This window comes from Thunnus maccoyii, chromosome 13, assembly GCF_910596095.1.
Source record: "Thunnus maccoyii chromosome 13, fThuMac1.1, whole genome shotgun sequence".
Lineage (NCBI taxonomy): Eukaryota > Metazoa > Chordata > Actinopteri > Scombriformes > Scombridae > Thunnus > Thunnus maccoyii.
In genome coordinates this window covers 7,849,777-7,855,564 of record NC_056545.1, presented here as the reverse complement: position 1 = coordinate 7,855,564, position 5,788 = coordinate 7,849,777, and the positions used below count along the sequence as shown (strand labels likewise).

The following is a 5,788-nucleotide window of genomic DNA, read 5'->3' as shown; positions in this document are numbered from 1 at the left end:
GCAGAACACTTATGTGCTTAATAAACAGGCCTCCCTTAAGAAGTCTGCTACACAGAGAAATAGCAAGAACAGCAGGAAAGAAAAATAACCTTATTGGTGCAACTTGTAATTAGTTAAACACTCCCCTCAAATATAGCTAACCAGCACATTTGACTGAAAAATAGCGACTGATTAGGTGTAATATTAGTTTGTACATACTTCCTCTCTTTTTTGTTTAATTCCTGTATTTGTGCTACTGTGCTACTGTTACTATAGTGGTAATTGTGGAGGTGACTGTGCTGCTTAAAAGACCATAACAGAGGATTTGCATGTTTTAGCCCATTTACTACAAAAAACTGCCCAGTGTGAATTTAGAAGTGGTGAAATAAGCTGTTCAGCGTTTCTTTCATCCAAAGGAAACATCCGTGAATGAGTACATCACCACACCTTTCTGAATCACTGAAAAATAAGGATTTACCTGACACTGCTATAAAACCGCCATGATCCATTTGAACCTCAAATCGTGGCTTTTAAGGGGACAGGTTTATATTTTTATTCTGGGTCTCTACTGGAATATCTTTGCACGTCTCTTTAACGCCCCCCACCCCCTCTCCCGATGAGCCCTCTCTGTTCTGGATGCTGCGTCTTGGCTGCCTTAACGCCGTTCCCGAGGCTACGTAAACAAACCGTAGTTGTGGGATTTCACTTCTTTTTCTCAGCTTCACTTAAACACATTTGTGCATGTTTGAGCCTGAATCTGGGGTTCAGCTGGCCCTTGGTGGACTTCTGCCTGCTCCGGAGGCTACATAAAAAAAAAAAAGTAATTGCTTTTTTTGCTTCTTTTTCTCATAAAAAGAAGCAAAAATTTTTGCTTCTTTTTCTCATAAATTTTGCTTCTTATTCTCATAAATTTCTCAAATACATCTGCACATATTCGAGCCTCAATCAACCCGTGGAACAACCTTAGCAACAAAGGCTACAGAACGGACGGCTGTGACCATATTTAATGTAGATATCTGTCATGACATACATCTTCCAAAGACGATTTGTTCTACTTAATCATATTTACCTCTGACTTCACTCCTGAGTACAGACAACATCCTAAACAAGAGACAGTAAACGCCAGCTGTCCAACACTCTACAAATATGTTTGTACACGAGGAAACAGGCACAACGAGAACAAGGCATCGCTTTAAAAACCTGCTTAAATTCCCATTTTTATGGCAGTGAAGATATCACACGGGCTTAACGATTTAGCAACTGAAGAGCTTCCAGACGCCGGCTCTAATTCAATTTCCTTTCCTGCTCATTAACTTATAGTCCAGTCATTAGTTAAAGGCAGTGCTGTTTGGATTGGCTCAGCATTTTGGGTAAATTAAGAGCAGGAGGGTTTGCAAGGCTGATATACCCTGAGATCAGTGGAGGGAATCCTCTGAGGCAATTGGAATTTGTAATAAAGCTGCCAAACATGCTTTTTGAGCTGTTTACAACAATTTACAAAGAAATTAAAAGGAAATGTTATGTTTTTGTTTGCCCTGAGCAACAGCAGTAATTCCCATATGTTTTGCTCAAAGCCTCTGGAAGTTTGGCTTGAAATAGTGAAAAATGCATATATGGTATCAAAGTTGAATGTCTTATTAAGCATCCAAAAATATCTGAGTGACAATAAACATTCATAACTATTAGAAAACCAAGTTTAAAAAACATTTTACTGTGTAGACCATTTCTCAAGACTGTGTAGGCTTGGCAGATCATGTTTTGATTGACACCCACAACGGCTGCTGGGGGCCGGCTAACTATAACTCACTGAGCCTCGCCTCCAACACGGTAAATATACTACATGTACCATTATCACTAAAGGAGGCAGGGGAATAGCTAAACATAAGACACACCGAGCAAGAGAGAGCAGGAGAGTGAGAGGGAGAGAGGGAAGCCGTCGCTATCTGCTAAGCTAAAGTGACTAGCGGATCTGAAAAGTGTGAAAAAGACTGTGTGACTTGCGAGAAAGTCGCTAAAAGAAGGAGAGTGCTAAGAGCGCTTGAGCAGAACTATGTATTTTTATATGTACAGCTGGTAATTAGCCGCAGTAATGAAGATTTTCACAAAATGAACTGGGTTGAGATGCAGAAACACTACCAATGACACAGAAACTCCAGCAAACAGACATGAGAAAATACACTTACCGCAGCATGTCGTTTATGATGGTGGTTCGCGGTATTTATTGCATAATTTTCGTAATAAATGTCTGAGCATAACCACGCCCAATTCAAACCCAATATCAGGTAAGTTTATAAAAACTTAAATAACAGTATTTTGAATTTGGATTGAGACTAATTCCTAATACTTTTTAGATGCCTACTATTATGTACATAACACCCTAAATTACATAGCTATTGTGGATGTGGGTTTCCAGTGGCTTTACAGGTGCAGTGTGTAGAATTTAGTGGCATCTAGCAGAACAGACTTGGCAGAAATTGAATATAATATTCATAAGTATGCTTTCAATAGTGTATAATCACCTGAAAATAAGAATCCCTGCATTTTCATCACCTTATAATGAACCCTTATATCTACATAGGCAGCAGGTCCTCTTCCACAGAGCCTGCCATATTGCACCGCCATGTTTCTACAGTAGCCCAGAATGGACAAACCAAACACTGGCTGTAGAGAGGGCCTTTACCGTAGGTTCTCCTATACACTTGGAAGGGGAAGGGGAGGGGTACTCAGTCGGTTGCAATCTGCAACCTCAGTGCTAGATGCCACTAAATCTTACACACTGGTCTTTTAAAAGGAAGCTGGCTATAATTTCAGTAATTCTGGTTTATTAAGTATTGATTACTTCTCTTTGATTTCTTACTGCTTTAAACCTTTAGCAACAATCTACAAAGAAACTCAATGACTCACTATGTGCTCTTTTTTTTTTCCAAGGGACTCCATCTTCTTCTAAAATAGATGAAGGTCAACTTTTAAGGCACTTTTTGAGATACTTTCATAACATCTCTGAGTTTTGGAAAGACTTTCTCACCATTAATTCATTTATCCCACCCTTTCTCGGGCCTTATTGCCAAAATTATTTATAATTTCTGACAGTGAGAGTGCGAAGTTGCTCCTGGCAGAGTGAGAACAGGAAGAACGCCAGGGAGTAAAGTTATATCTTTAATTAATTAACATGGACAATGTTATCTTTCTGACTTCAACAGCAGCTTTTCTCAGCCAGAGGGCCCCATTGGAGAGACGGATATAACATTAGCTCAGGAGGAAGAGGTTGAAATCACTGGAGGACACAGCCAGCAGATTCACCTGCAGAACCAGCCTTGTTGATGCATAATGCAGAAAACATGAGCTTAAAAAGTAAAACTACAACAATAACTGAAGAGGAAACGTCATGCAGCAGGTTTGGCACAGTATAGGATAGCAGTGTAAATGACATACTGTATGTTCTGGGGATATTATGGAATCAGGAACTGCAGCGTGAAACAAGACGTGGTGTGATGAAAGTCCTACACTGTACCTGGAGGCATTTTCTGAATCGTACTATCCTGCTGTGCCTGTGTTTTTTGTCACTGTGGTTGCTGAGTATATTCAGCCGTTACATACGGTATATTGGCACAATAGAAGACCAACTTTATTCTTGTGTACATAGAAATAAAAGTTTAAAGAAAAAACACAGAAGAAACACAGTCAAACAAACATTCAGGTTGGTAAAACTTTTCTGGAACAGAGAAAAACTTTTAGCACAAACTCTCCTTTGTAAACATCCATCCATCACGTTGACCTACCATACATCCAAGTTGTGTGCATTTCTTGTGACTCAGTGGGTGCGCTAATTTGGGCTTGTGCCTCAAAATAAAGTGATGACTCAATTGGTTGGACTGTTACTTGTTTACAACCTGTCTGATCATCTAACTGCTCCCATTTGTTGTCCCATTGGACCTATTTTTAGTGTTGACACTACGTTCTTTCTCAGGTATCTCAGCTACTTATTTGGTTCCTTTGGTGAGTACAGTGTTAAGTTGTGTTCAAGGTTTAGCAGTAACATAAACATAAAATCTTAATAGGTGAAACCAAATGAACTCTACAGGTGTTTTCAGTTCTACTGATGCTCCTAGCCAAAAACAAACCCATCGTCCCTCATCCAATCCAATCTTGTGTTATTTATTGATATTTATTACTTAATCATAATACCAGATTATCTTAACCATTTATGTGGTGGTGAAACCGAAAAAGAGCACACCCCGTGTTCCAGTTATGATCTGGTATTGCTTTGAAAAACTGTGTACGTGGGTGTGATGACCCCTGTCATCTTTGATTTGCTCTTTATTCTCCTCTCTGTCTGCTCTGCTCTACAGGTGGCTCGTTAGCCCAATTGGGAACACCTGGCGCCGGTGTTCTCAGGTGATAAAGCCTGGATGCAGTTAGCAGCTTCGCTCTCCTCAGACTTCTTGTTGCTGCTGCTGTTGATTGCAGCGCTCCGCCTCCCTTCAGGGCAGCCATTATGATTTGGTTTAGTTCTTGCATCTTCCAACACACACACACACACACACACACATCCATTCCTTTTACCTCCTTTAATTTGGTTTAATTTGTTTAAATAAATATCTTTTGTTAAACGTTGACATGGTTGGGATGTGTGTCGAGTGGCTGCGGCGTTCTTGGTTTGATTCTGGCTGGGAACCTTTGTTGCATGTCAGACCTATCTAATTATGCAAAACTCTGCAAAAAATCTACAACTGCAGTGAGGGAATCAGCCTGTAAATAGTAATCTCAATGGATAAACTAGGTAATAATTACATTTTTTTTCTTGGTTTATTTTTGTTTCCAGACAAAGCACCTACAACAAAAGACCACACAATAAATGAATGAAAGAAAGGCTGTGGTCATCAAAACAACCGACTTTGACTGACTATCGAGGTTCACGGCCCATTTCTTGCTTCAAGCCAGCACTGGCTTTTTCACTATTTCACTATTCTCCTCACATTAAGGCAAAACCCAATCCTGAACCCTAAAATAAATGATTAACCTTGTAATGACTGAATATTTGTCAGCACACGGCCGGTGAGTTCGCACAATGTGATTGTGTGTCAGATCTAACACACACTGCACACACATGTAAACCTACTGTGAGTCAGAATGGAAAATAAATGAATATATTCAAATGAAGGTGATAATGTTATTCAATGGTTTTACTTTTGAAAACATAAGGCAACACACAGTACACCCAGGATCTTGTACAGTTATTACTACTACATTTCATTGTCTCAGTACCTGTATTGTGCAGTGACAATAAAGTTGAATCTAATCTAATCTAATTATGAAGTGGGGGTTTGATTAAACTCCCATAAAGTGCCACACCATGGGACAAGGCTGCTTTTAAGCTGCCGCAAGGCCTGAATCTAAACTTATCTGTCTGCCCTCCCCATACAGCTGCTAATACCCAGTCTCTGTAGAACATAAGACTAATTATACATTACTATTCTCTTCCTCACTGAGCTGAAAGTCTATCTTCTTTTTTCCATGCAAACCATCTAACCAGGTGTCTGCAGCAAAGCTGTTACTCATTTTTAGTTAAATTAATTCGGTGTTTTGAAATTATGAATTAGAGATATATTTGATGAAACCCACGTCAGTCACCAAGGAATAATGTAAATCAAGAGCAGGTGGGTTAATTAATGATGCTTAAGGCTTGTGTAAAGTGAGATATGGAGGTCTGATTTATTCAAGGTTCATCCACATTGAACCCAGACTGAAAATGACTGTTTAGAAAATCAGTGGAAAGGCATAAAGATAAATCTATTCTGGGAGGGATAAT

At 39.5% G+C, this 5,788-nt stretch overlaps 1 long non-coding RNA gene across 1 annotated transcript; it reads left to right on the top strand.

Annotated features, from left to right (window-relative positions):
• The first annotated feature begins 1,724 nt into the window (after window positions 1-1,724).
• On the top strand, window positions 1,725-5,245 carry LOC121909684. The gene is made up of 4 exons (XR_006099496.1): window positions 1,725-1,806; window positions 3,180-3,373; window positions 3,947-3,975; window positions 4,329-5,245. It is a non-coding gene; the product is annotated as an uncharacterized LOC121909684 (long non-coding RNA).
• The last annotated feature ends 543 nt before the right edge of the window (window positions 5,246-5,788 follow it).